Source organism: Mirounga angustirostris, unplaced genomic scaffold (assembly GCF_029215605.1).
Source record: "Mirounga angustirostris isolate CCGP_5_RB_7025 unplaced genomic scaffold, mMirAng1.0.hap1 SCAF_80, whole genome shotgun sequence".
In the NCBI taxonomy this organism is placed as follows: domain Eukaryota; kingdom Metazoa; phylum Chordata; class Mammalia; order Carnivora; family Phocidae; genus Mirounga; species Mirounga angustirostris.
The window spans coordinates 124,042-137,282 of record NW_026991788.1 but is presented as its reverse complement, the minus strand read 5'-3'; the positions used below and the strand labels follow the sequence as shown (position 1 = coordinate 137,282).

The window sequence follows — 13,241 nt, the reverse complement described above, 5'->3', positions numbered from 1 at the left end:
CAAAATACAGCCAACATACTATTAGGAAAACATTGGCTTACGTTTTGCAGCTTTGCCCACTATAATCATGACCAATGTCAAAGAGTTTCAATTCTTCAAAGCCATGGGGGTCAGCTTCAGAATAGAGGCACGCTTTAGGGTTATTATTGTTCTTCTCCTGATCTTATTAATGTGGACTCCTTGGCCGTTTGACACCTTCTGGATCCATGAAACTTGTAGACGAAATTCCCTGGTTCAAGACACATGCAAGAGCATCAACTGCCAGGGCTATGACCTTAAAAGTCTGTCAAACATTTAACTAACCAGAGAAGTGTTTATCTGGCTCAGGAACTAAATTCAGTGCAACAATTTTGTCTACATTCATGCCTGGAACTCTGCTAGAGAGGGGTTGTGTGCTAGATATACAAGGATGTATCCTTTTCCCTGTCTCTGTTTTTCCAACCTCTTAAGTGGAATCATTTACCTAATTTAAAGTGTGTTTTTCTGACCTTAGGCTTTTAGCCCAGCTGCCAAGAGCAAATATTGTTCTCTTGCGATACCTTTTTGGAGTGCTATACAACATTGAGCAACATTCCTCATCCAATCAGATGACAGCTTATAATTTATCCGTTTGTATAGCCCCAAGCGTTCTTTACCCACCTGATTCCGGCACCTTGGAATTGGAAGACAACTTGATAAAAAAGGTAATGAGAGCTCTCATTTTTGTCCCCCAAGGGGTAGAATCCCTACTTTGAACCGGACATGTGCAGTAGTAACTCTGACGGATGGAACTTTGTGAAGTGCACATTTTCATTAGGCCCCTGTGGAGTGGCAGAGTTCTTTATCCTACTCTGGCGGGGTGTGGGAAGGGGTGTCGTTAAACGGGAAACTCGGAGCAGTCGAGTCACTTCTTCCCCCTCCAGGAGACTAAACACTAGACTGACTAAACGAGAGAGAGAAGAGTCGTGTGATACGATAGGAAAGAACCTGGGCTTTGGAGCTTTACCAGTCAAGGTTCAACTCTCAGCCTAATCCCTGAGGGACTCGTAACCTTGGGCAAAGCCATGGTTTCCTCACTACACAATGGCGACAACAGCCAGCTCCTCCGGTCATCACTGGCACATCCTGGGTGGCTTGGGCAATATGAGCCCCCATGGCTCCAAACACATTGGCCTTCCTCTGCCAATTGTGGCTCATCTAGAAAAGTACTCAGCTACTATTTCACCTCTGCTACGTCATATGGAAACTAGCAAGAGATTCCAGAATATCCTAATAAGATGACAGGTCTTCCCCAAGCTCACCCAGAGAGAGCGAGCATGAGGCAAAGCAATGCGTGAGAAGGGACTGAAGTTAGACAGACAGATACATTTTCTCTCCAGCTGTGTGGGTTTTCCCTCACAACCCCACCAAAATCTCTGCTTCCCAACTTTAAGATACTTCTTCATTTAAGAAATGGTTTTCTTAAGTTTTTGTTCATACTTTATATAAAGTTTCATAAGATGTTATACATCAGTTACAGCTCAATAAAACTGGAAACAAAATTTAAAAACAAAAAATAAGTAAACTTTAATAAGGTAGGCTACTTTGAAAATTATCCTTGTTTTATTTATATTTTGATATGTATTTATTTGAGAGAGGGAAAGAGAGAGCGTGAGCGGGGCAGGGGCAGATGAAGAGGGAGAGGGAGAGGGAGAAGCCCAAGCCGATTCCCCGCTGAGCACGGAGCCCAAAGTTGTCTCCATGTTGGGCTGGATCTCACCATCATGAGATAGTGATCTGAGCCAGAATCAAGAGTCAGATGCTCAACTGAGGGGCCCCCAAAATTATCCTAGGCTTAATGATGTAACCACTGATACCAAAATGTTGGCTATTAAACTAGGCCACATATTAAAACTTTAGCCTACTGATTAGCAGTATTTTAAAATGTGTACCCAAAGTACACGGAAAAGTATCACTCTTCCTAAGTTATTTCTTAGAGAATTCTGGTCTCTGTTTTTTATTTTATTATTTTTTTTAAGATTATATTTATTTTCTTGACAGAGGCAGACACAGCGAGAGAGGGAACACAAGCAGGGGGAGTGGGAGAGGGAGAATCAGGCTTCCCGCTGAGCAGGGAGCCCGATGTAGGGCTGATCGCATCACCCTGGGATCATGAGCTGAGCTGAAGGCAGACGCTTGACCGATTGAGCCACCCAGGCGCTCCTGGTCTCTATGTATTTTTATCAGTTCTGAATTTTTCTGGGAAATCTTTCACATTCTTTCTTAGATCCAAGGTCTGTATACATAATGTGATTTATAACTATGCCCTATGGAAAAGAGCACCCCATTCTTGTCTTTTTGTGTTACAGATTTCTCTTGTACAATTTCTCATTGAAAATTGCCTTAAAATATTTGGAGAAGACATCACTTCCCTCTTGGGAGAGAACTCAATGAGTCGTGGTAACAGCGAGCAGGCTGCAGGTACCGGGAATAATTTTATTGGCTTTAGTGAGAAGCAGACAGCAAGGCTGCCAGGGGTCATGGGAGATGCTTAGACAGAGCTGTTCTGGAGCCCAGAGCATCGCCAGGGCAAGGATTTCCATGGGCTCCTTCTTCCGAAGGCTGGCTCACAGGTCAAGGGAGGTTCCACACTGTTGTGAGACCAAAGAAAGGATAAGATGAGGTCTCTGACTTCAAGAAGCTTCTAGCGTAGATCATAACAAAATTAGGACTCATCATGGTATGCCACAGTGTTTGGGAACTTTTTCTCACAAAATTTAAATGGGTGCTATATATATATCTATGTAGTTATATATATTACATAATTATATACTGATACTATATAAGTATATAAACATAATGTATATATTTATGTATATTACATGTGCGCTGGTTGAAGCCAGAGAAAGGGGCCTTTCTTCCCCTCCCTCCTCTTTTGGCTCAGGGGCTCTTGAGGCACCACAGGATTCCAGTGCCCTTTGAAATGGGTTGAAAAGAATTGGCATCTTTGAGAAAAAAGGACTTGACTTGATGTCAAACAACCTCTCCAGAGTGTAAATTCCTGTACCCCCATTTACCAGCTATATTATCTTTGGCCCGTTATAGCAGCTAAGCATCAGTTTATTCATCTCTAAAATGTGGATAAAAATAATGTCTAAATCTTAGAATTGTGGTGTAGAATAAATAAGATGATGGATGTAATTCAAAAAAAGCCATTAATAGCACTAGGAGAAGTGCCCCTGACACTAGAGGTAGTATGATTTGAGCCTAGCTAATCAGACCTAACTGGCAGCAGTCCACCTTAGAAGGTAGACTTTCGATTCAGAACCTGGAGACACGTATCATCAATCCCTCCATATTTTTGACATTTCTTGTTTTCATGACACGTACCACATACTTTGAGGAAAGTTTTAGGAAAATACAAGTCATCAGGAATTAAGATGAGTCTGAGGCACCTGGGTGGCTCAGTCGTTAAACATCTGCCTTCAGCTCAGGTCATGATCCTGGGGTCCTGGTACCGAGCCCCGAGTCGGGCTCCCTGCTCCGAGGGAAGCCTGCTTCTCCCTCTCCCCCGCCCCCTACTTGTGTTCCCTCTCTTGCTGTCTCTCTCTCTCTCTGTCAAAAAATAAATAAAATCTGTAAAAAAAAAAAAAAAAAAAAAAGGAAAAAGAAGGTTCAACATATTAAACAACAACTACTACTACGAGTACTCTCACTTCTTCCTTAGACTCCAGCCTGAAGACTGTGAAAACCCGTTCTTTCAGAGATAGGGCGTTTTGTCGGGGTTCCAGCACTTCCCAGCACAACCAGTGCACAGCCCCACCTTCCGCAAAGCCAGGACAGCTCTTTGGAGTTCCCCTCATGGATGTGTGTGATAAAGACAACTTCTCCTTCCCAATTCTGGTAGGTCATCTCATTTTGGTCTTCAATAGCCCTCCTGAGAAGGGGAAACTCTGAGAGGCCAAGCGTCCTCATCCAAATCTATCCCCAAATGAAGATGTCATTAGACAGCCCCTGGCTTTGGTTGAGAAGCTCTGTTACTGTTATTTCAAAGAATAGAATCTGATTTCGGTCCTGCAGAGTCATGAGGCAAATACAACAGGAAAAGTCATTCTTCTCCATTCCACTTGGGTCTTGTTTCCACAAAGACATGCGGAGGCTTGTTCAGATCAGTCAAAATGGACTCTGTGTATGTGAGTCTCTGAGAGTCCACCTCATCTTCACACTCTCCCTTCATTGCCTTCCTGAACTCACATGAGTCTCAAGTCTCCTTCAGCGGAGTCTACTCAGTCTAACAATTGTAAACATCTGACACAAGCATAGACTCATCCTCTGGCAAATAGGAATCTGTTAATCCTAACAGAATATGTCAAATGAAAGCCACAGAGTTTGGTCTGTGTTATCTCAAACTGCTGTAGTGAATTGTCAGTGTGGACATTCACTGAGTATTCGGTGTCTCTGCAAGTACTGTACGGGATGTAGGGAACGTTCCGCTAGCTATGAAGAAATGTATCATCTTAGCTAGCATGTTACCTGCTAGCTACTACCCCAGGTCCTTGCATCACAGCAAATTTAGGGGCTAGCTAGGATTATCATCCTCCGCACTGCCTAAACGAATCAGAAAAGCCTCAGTACAGGATGTGTGTGACCCAGCTCACACAATAGATAAGTAGCATAATAGACTTCAGATCCGTTGGATTCCCTGAGTCCAGCCCTTATTAAATTTCTACACAGCAGGGAGAGGACATGAAGATACAGCAAAAGACAATGAAAGACTCATGATAAGGGAGGGTAATCAGAGAAGGGGAAGAGAGTTTCTGAGCCTGACTTTAAAAGAGGGAAGGAAATAGAACAAGTAGGAAAGGAGTATACAGTCACTTAAAGAGAAATAAACAAATTGGAAATGAGTATTTCCTAAATAGACTTCCATACTTGCGGAAAAGCATGTATGTAAGGGACAAATGTGAAAAGAATGGGAAAGTAGGAAACAGACGGTGATTCCGCAAAGGCCTTGAGACAGAGAAGTTTGATTTAAAAGTGTAAACTTAGTGGAAAATCTGATTAAAAGAAGTGTTGAAAATGTTTCAGTGTATGACTGTAAAATGGATATATGGGTAGAAAGTATATAGAGAGACACTGAAAAAACAGCAATCTAAATTGACTTTAGTCCTTCCCGCTCTAAAACATTGTACCATTACATTCCCCTTTTCTTTCAAAACGGAGGCAGGCATGGTATATGAGATGCCATATACTTTTCTTTTCTTCCTACACGGTATGCTTTCCTTTATTAATCAAAAACGGCCACTCGCAGAAGGCATATTCAGAAACTCAGCCAATATAAAATCCCGCAGAGTCCTAACGGAGAAACTAAATTCTGGGATCAAAGTGAACCCGTACAGGAATCTATTCATGTGTTCGCATCCGTCTTAAAGGTAGGGAAGGTTCTAGCATTATCCACATGTGAGTAACTGAAGCGATGATGGGTGTCCTTCATCATGACTGCTCAAGAACCATAACGGGCATAGTAGATTAAGAACCTGACAAGCTAAAAAACGCTTGACAAAATCAAAATTTAAGGAAGCTACTTTAGGAGTTAAAAGCCCCATGTGTTAGAAATACTTTCTGTTTTCACCACACACGGCCCTCCGCACCTTCACTCCTGAAGACTCCATGCAAAATACTAATACTGAAATGACTACAGTCATGATACTAAATTTCAAAATACGCACTGACACAAACACACTGTTTACCGAAGCAGACATCCTCACCACCCTCCTAATGAAGGCAAACTTTCCAAAAGAAATAGAACAGGGAGGGGCGCCTGGGTGGCTCAGATGGTTAAGCGTCTGCCTTCGGCTCAGGTCATGATCCCAGTGTCCTGGGATCGAGCCGCGCATCGGGCTTCCTGCTCAGCGGGGAGCCTGCTTCTCCCTCTCCTTCTGACTCTCTCCCTCCTCATGCTCTCTCCCTCTCTATCTCTGTGTCTCAAATGAATAAGAAAAAAAAAAAAAAAGAAGAAATAGAACAGGGAAAGAATTTAATCCATGCAGCTTGGCACTTATGAACAGCTCTGAACAACCCTATGTTAATGTAGTACTGACTACAGTCTTAGAATCTCAGTCACATTTGGTCTTCCCTTGTCCCTCATTAATGTTCGAAGATGTGATCCATAGCAAAGTCCAGAAATGACTTAGGTAACCACTCCTACACTGGGGCCATAGTGATATCCAGTAGTAATATACATATAGGCATCAGGAGACAGGAGAAGAATGATGATACACTAGGTAGCAAGATGAGTGTTGCCCTCTGTAAGGTGCACACATGGAATCGATTTTCTAGCAAGAGTTGGTAGGTTCTTTCCTGATTCTGTGTTATAAGCACTGACTAGGAGGAGCGTGAGCACTTCTGGGTATAGTGCTTAGACATTTCTAAAGTTTTCTCTTCCTGAAGTTGACGGATCTTGGTGGAGAATCAGACTCTGCAACCTTGGCCTTGATAATATCATGGCAAACTAACTGGACAATTGTCCTAAACTAGAAATGAATCTATCCTCAGGACCACAGTGAGTCTGCCATTAGACTCTCGACTTTTAGACAGTTAAGAAAAGGAAGAATGAAGCAATTGTGAGAGTAGCTTTCTTCCAGGGAGCACACATACTCCGAATGAGAAGACGTATTTCTTGCCTAATGTGTGTGCAAGAGCCCACCTGTTTGTGTTTTGATTGTTTCAGGCCTTTTCTTGCTAGAATTAAGAGCTGGTGCTGTGTCTAAAACAAGCAACATGAGTATGTGTATTTCTGTCCAGGAAGCTAATAGGATTTAGGATGGTCTATAGCCAGACCCTGTCAGTTTGTGGTACTTTGCAAAAAAAGCACACACACAAAATAAGTTCCAGATGATAGAAGGGAGCTTTATCTTCATTTCCACCACAGACTAAGCTCTGCTTTATGCCTCTAAGTTTTAGTGGGAGAAAATCCAAGCACCTGCTCCTGCGTGTGCAAGTCAATGGAGAGTCAGAGCCGAGCACCGAGTGGGTCACAGTTTGGGTATCTGTGAAGGAAGTGGGGGCTGAACTGAATTTTTTAACTACATATTTTCTCTGGAATATTTCCATTACATATTTTCTATAACATATATACATAGTTTTTTTTTTTTTTTAATCTCCCTAAGGATTTTCTTAGAAATATACACGGAAGTATATTTTTATCTGATCACTATGACAAATGGCTCGGTGTTATTGATCAAGGCAACGAAGAGGAGAAGATAACTGCAGCCCAGAGGTAATGATGCAATAATTACTCTGGTCACATCTCCAAAATACAGCCAACATACTATTCGGCAAACATTGGCTTACGTTTTGCAGCTTTGCTCAGTATAATCATGACCAATGCCAAAGAGTTTCCATTCTTCACACCCATGGGGGCCAGGTTCATAATGGAGACACACTTTAGGGCCATTATCGTTCTTTTCCTGATCTTATTAATGTGGAATCCTTGGCCGTTTTACATCTTTTGGATACATGAAACTGTTAGGGGAAATCCCCTGGTCCAAGACAGATGCAAGAACATCAATTGCCAGGGCTATGACCTTAAAGGTCTGTCAAACATTTAACTAACCAGAGAAGATTTTATCTGGCGCAGGAACTGAAGTCAGGGCAACAATTTTGTATACATTCATGCCTGGAACTCTGCTACAGCGGGTTGTGTGCTAGATGTACAAGGATGTATCCTGTTCCCTGTCTTTTTTTTCAACCTCCTAAGTGGAATCACTTGCCTAATTTAAATGTGTATTTTTCTGACCTTAGGCTTTTACCCCAGCTGCCAAGAGGAAATGTTGTTCTCTTGGGATACCTTTTTGGAGTGCTATACAACATTGAGCAACATTCCTCATCCAATCAGATGACAGCTTATAATTTATCCGTTTGTATAGCCCCAAGCGTTCTTTACCCACCTGATTCCGGCACCTTGGAATTGGAAGACAACTTGATAAAAAAGGTAATGAGAGCTCTCATTTTTGCCCCCATGGGGTAGAATCCCTACTTTGAACCGGACATGTGCAGTAGTAACTCTGACAGAAGGAACTTTGTGAAGTGCACATTTTCATTAGGCCCCTGTGGAGTGGCAGAGTTCTTTAGGCTTCTCTGGCGGGGTCTGGGAAGGGGTGTCGTTAAACGGGAAACTCGGAGCAGTCGAGTCACTTCTTCCCCCTCCAGGAGACTAAACACTAGACTGACTAAACGAGAGAGAGAAGAGTCATGTGATACGATAGGAAAGAACCTGGGCTTTGGTCTTCACCAGTCAAGGTTCAACTCTCAGCCTAATCCCTGAGGGACTCGTAACCTTGGGCAAAGCCATGGTTTCCTCACTACACAATGGCGACAACAGCCAGCTCCTCTGGTCATCACTGGCACATCCTGGGTGGCTTGGGCAATATGAGCCCCCATGGCTCCAACCACATTGGCCTTCCTCTGCGAATTGTGGCTCATCTAGAAAAGTACTCAACTACTATTTCACCTCTGCTACATCTTATGGAAACTAGCAAAAGATTCCAGACCATCCTAGCAAGATGACAGGTCTTCCCCAAGCTCACACAGAGAGAGCCAGCATGAGGCAAACCAATGCGTGAGAAGGTACTGAATTTAGACAGACAGATACATTTTCTCTCCAGCTGTGTGGGTTTTCCCTTACAACCCGACCAAAATCTCTGCTTCTCAACTTTAAGATTCTTCTTCATTTAAGAAATGGTTTTCTTAAGTTTTCGTTCATACTTTATAAAGTTTCATAAGATGGTATACATCAGTTACAGCTCAATAAAACTGGAAACAAAATTTAAAAACAAAAAACAGGTAAACTTTAATAAGGTAGGCTACTTTGAAAATTATCCTAGTTTTATTTATTTTTTGATATTTATTTTTTTGAGAGAGGGAAAGAGAGCGTGAGCGGGGCAGGGGCAGAAGAAGAGGGAGAGGGAGAAGACCAAGCCAATTCCCTGCTGAGCCCAGAGCCAAAAGTTGGCTCCTTGTGGGGCTGGATCTCACCACTATGAGATTGTGATCTGAGCCGAAATCAAGAGTCAGACGCTCAACTGAGGGGCCCCGAAATTTATCCTACGCTTAAAGATGTAACCACTGATCCCAAAATGTTAGCTATGAAACTAGGCCACACATTAAAACTTTAGCCCACTGATGAGCAGTATTTCAAAATGTGTACCCAAAGTACACGGGAAAGCATCCGTCATTCTAAGTTATTTCCTAGAGAACTCTGGTCTCTATTTTTTTTTTTTTTTTTTTAAGATTTTATTTATTTACTTGACAGAGAGGGAACTCAAGCAGGGAGAGTGGGAGAGGAAGAAGCAGGCTTCCCGCTGAGCAGGGAGCCAGATATAGGGCTGATCCCAGCACCCTGTGATCATAAGCTGAGCCGAAGGGAGACGCGTAACTGACTGAGCTACCCAGGTGCCCCTGGTTTCTACATATTTTTATCAACTCTGAATTTTTCTGATAAGTCCTTCACGTTTTTTCTTAGATCCAAGGTCTATATACAAAATGTGTTTTCTAACTATGGCCTATGGAAAAGAACACCCCATTTTTGTCTTTTTGTGTTACAGATTTCTCTTGTACAATTTCTCCTTGAAAATTGCCTCAGGATATTTGGAGAAGACATCACTTCCTTCTTGGGAGAGAAGTCAATGAGTTGTGGTAAGAGCGAGAAGACTGCAGCTACCGGGAATAATTTAATTGGCTTTAATGACAAGCAGACAGCAAGGCTGCCAAGGGTCATGGGAGATGCATAGACAGTGCTGTTCTGGAGCCCAGAGCATCGCCAGGGCAATGATTTCCATGTGCTCCTTCTTCCAAAGGCTGGCTCACAGGTCAAGGGAGGTTCCACACTGTTGTGAGACCAAAGAAAGGATAAGATGAAGTCTCTGACTTCAAGAAGTTCCTAGGGTAGATCATAAAGGCATTAGGACTCATCATGGTATGCCATAGTGTCTGGGAATTTTTTCTAACAAAATTCTAAAAGGGTGCTATACATATATATACATATATATTTGTATATATATGTATATATGTAATAACGAATCAGAAAAGCCTCAGTACAGGATGTATGTATATGTATGTATATATTTGTATATGCATATATATATGTAAAACACATCATACATATGTATGTAGTTATATATAATATATAATTAGATACTTATACTATATAAATATATTATCATAATATATATATTTATGTATATTAGAAGTGCTCTGGTTGAAGCCAGAGAAGGGGCCTTTCTTCCCCTCCGTCCTCTTTTGGCTCAGGGGCTCTTGAGGCACCACAGGATTCCAGTGGCTTTAAAATGGGTTGAAAAGAACTGGCATCATTGAGAAAAAAGGACTTGACTTGATGTCAAACTACCTCTCCAGAGTGTAAATTCCTGTGCCCGCATTTACCAGCTATATTATCTTTGCCCAGTTATACCAGCTCAGCATCAGTTAATTCATCTCTAAATATGGATAAAAATAATGTCTAAATCTTAGAATTGTTGTGTAGAATAAATAAGATGATGGATGTAATCCAAAAAAAGCCATTAATAGGACTAGGAGAAGTGCCCCTGAGACTAAAGCTAGTATGTTTTGAGCCTAGCTAATAACAGCTGTCAGCAGTCCACCTTGGAAGGTAGACTTTCGATTCAGAACCTGGAGACACGTATCATCAATCCCTCCATATTTCTGACATTTCTTGGTTTTATGATGCTTACGACATTGATTTGAGGAAATCTTTAGGAAAATACAAGTCATCAGGAATTAAGATGAGTCTGGGGCACCTGGGTGGCTCAGTCGTTAAGTAACTGCCTTCAGCTCAGGTCATGATCTCGGGGTCCTGGGATCGAGCCCCGCATCGGGCTCCCTGCTCCGAGGGAAGCCTGCTTCTCCCTCTCCCCGTCCCCCTGCTTGTGTTCCCTCTCTCGCTGTCTCTCTCCCTCTATCAAAATATAAATAAAATCTGTAAAAAAAAAAAAAAAAAAAAGGAAGAAGAAGTTTCAGCGGATTAAAGAACAACTACTACTACTAGTACTCTCTCTTCTTCCTTAGACTCCGGCCAGAAAACTGTGAAAAGCTGTTCATTCAGAGACAGGGCCTTTTGGTGGGGCTCCAGCACTTGCCAGCAAAACCAGTGCACAACCCCACATTCTGCAAAGCCAGGAGAGCTCTTTGGAGTTTGCCTCATGGTTGTGTGTTATAAAGACAACCTGGCCTTCCCAATTCTGGTAGGTCATCTCATTTTGGTCTTCTATAGCTCTTCTGAGGTGGGGAAACACTGAGAGGCCACGTGTCCTCATCCAAATCTATCCCCAAATAGAGAAGTCCTTAGACAGCCCTGGTTTTGGATCAGAAGCTCTGTTACTGTTATTTCAAGGAACAGAATCTGACTTAGGTCCAGCAGAGTCATGAGGCAAATACAACAGGAAAAGACATTCTTGTCCATTCTACTTGGGTCTTCTTTCCGCAAAAACCCACCGAGGCCTGTTCAGATGAGTCAAAATGACTCTGTGTATGTGAGTCTCTGAGAGTCCACCTCATCTTCACACTCTCCCTTCATTGCCTTCCTGCACTCACATGAGTCTCAAGTCTCCTTCAGCGGAGTCTACTCAGTCTAACAACTGCAAACATCTGACACGAGCATAGACTCATCCTCTGGCAAATAGGAATCTGTTAATCCTAACAGAATATGTCAAATGAAAGCCACAGAGTTTGGCCTGTGTTATCTCAAACTGCTCTAGTGAATTGTCAGTGTGGACATTCACTGAGTATTTGGTGTCTCTGCAAGCACTGTACGGGATGTAGGGAACGTTCTGCTAGCTATGAAGAAATGTATCGTATTAGCTAGCATGTTACCTGCTACCTACTACCCCAGGTCCTTGCATCACAGCAAATTTAGCGGCTAGCTAGGATTATCATCCTCCGCACTGCCTAAACGAATCAGAAAAGCCTCAGTACAGGATGTATGTGCCCCAGCTAACACAATAGATAAGTAGCATAATAGACTTCAGATCCGTTGGATTCCCTGAGTCCAGCCCTTATTAAGATTCTACACAGCAGAGAGAGGACATGAAGATAGAGCAAAAGACAATGAAAGACTCATGAGAAGGGAGGGTAATCAGAGAAGGGGAAGAGAGTTTCTGAGCCTGACTTTAAATGAACGGAAGGAAATAGAACAAGTAGGAATGGAGTATACAGTCACTTAAAGAGAAATAAACAAATGGGAAATGAGTATTTCCTAAATAGACTTCCATACTTGGGGAAGAGCATCTACGTAAGGGAATAATGAGAAAAGCATGGTAAAGTAGGAAACACATGGTGATTGCACAAAGGCCTTGAAGCAGAGAAGTTTGATTTAAGAGTGGAAACTCAATGGAAAGGAAAATCTGATTAAAAGAAGTGTTTAAAATGTTTCAGTGTATGACTGTAAAATGGATATTTCGGTAGAAAGTATATAGAGAGACACTGAAAAAAAAAAAAAAAACTAACTAAATTGCCTTTGGTCCTTCCCGCTCTAAAACAGTGTACCATTACATTCCCCTCCTCTTTTAAAACAGAGGCTAGCTTGTGCTCTGTGTTTGTGTATATGAGATGCCATATACTTTTCTTTTCTTCCTACAGGGTATGCTTTCCTTTATTCATAAAAAAGGGCCTCTCACAAAAGGCATCTTCAGAAAATCAGCCAATATAAAATCCTGCCATGTGCTAAAGGAGAAACTAAATTCTGGCGTCAAAGTGAACCCGTACAGCCAATCTGTTCATGTGGTCGCATCCGTCTTAAAGGTAGGGAAGGTTCTAGCATTATCCACACACGAGTAACTGAAGCTATCATTGGTGTCCTTCATCATGACTGCTCAAGAACCATAACGGGCATAATAGATTAAGAACCTGACAAGCTGAAAAACGCTTGACAAAATCAAAATGTAAGGAAGCTACTTTAGGAGTTAAAAGCCCCATGTGTTAGAAATACTTTCTGTTTTCACTACACACCGCCCTCCCCACCTTCACTCCTGAAGACTCCATGCAAAATACTAATACTGAAATGACTACTAGTCATGATAATAAATTTCGAAATACGCACCGATACATACACACAGTTTACCCATGAAAACATCCTCACCCCCCTCCTAATGAAGGCAAACTTTCCCAAAGAAATAGAACAGGGAAAGAATTTAATCCATCCACCTTGGCACTTATGAACAGCTCTGAACAACCCTATGTTAACGTAGTAATGACTACAGTCGTAGAATCTC

At 42.1% G+C, this 13,241-nt stretch overlaps 2 long non-coding RNA genes across 2 annotated transcripts; both read left to right on the top strand.

Moving 5' to 3' along the window:
• Window positions 1-2,116: 2,116 nt before the first annotated feature.
• Window positions 2,117-7,669, top strand: LOC135363247 (uncharacterized). Its single transcript, XR_010408898.1, has 3 exons — window positions 2,117-2,439; window positions 3,686-3,861; window positions 7,128-7,669. It is a non-coding gene; the product is annotated as an uncharacterized LOC135363247 (long non-coding RNA).
• Window positions 7,670-9,561: 1,892 nt separating this feature from the next.
• LOC135363248 (uncharacterized) lies at window positions 9,562-12,766 on the top strand. Its single transcript, XR_010408899.1, has 3 exons — window positions 9,562-9,654; window positions 11,041-11,216; window positions 12,610-12,766. It is a non-coding gene; the product is annotated as an uncharacterized LOC135363248 (long non-coding RNA).
• The last annotated feature ends 475 nt before the right edge of the window (window positions 12,767-13,241 follow it).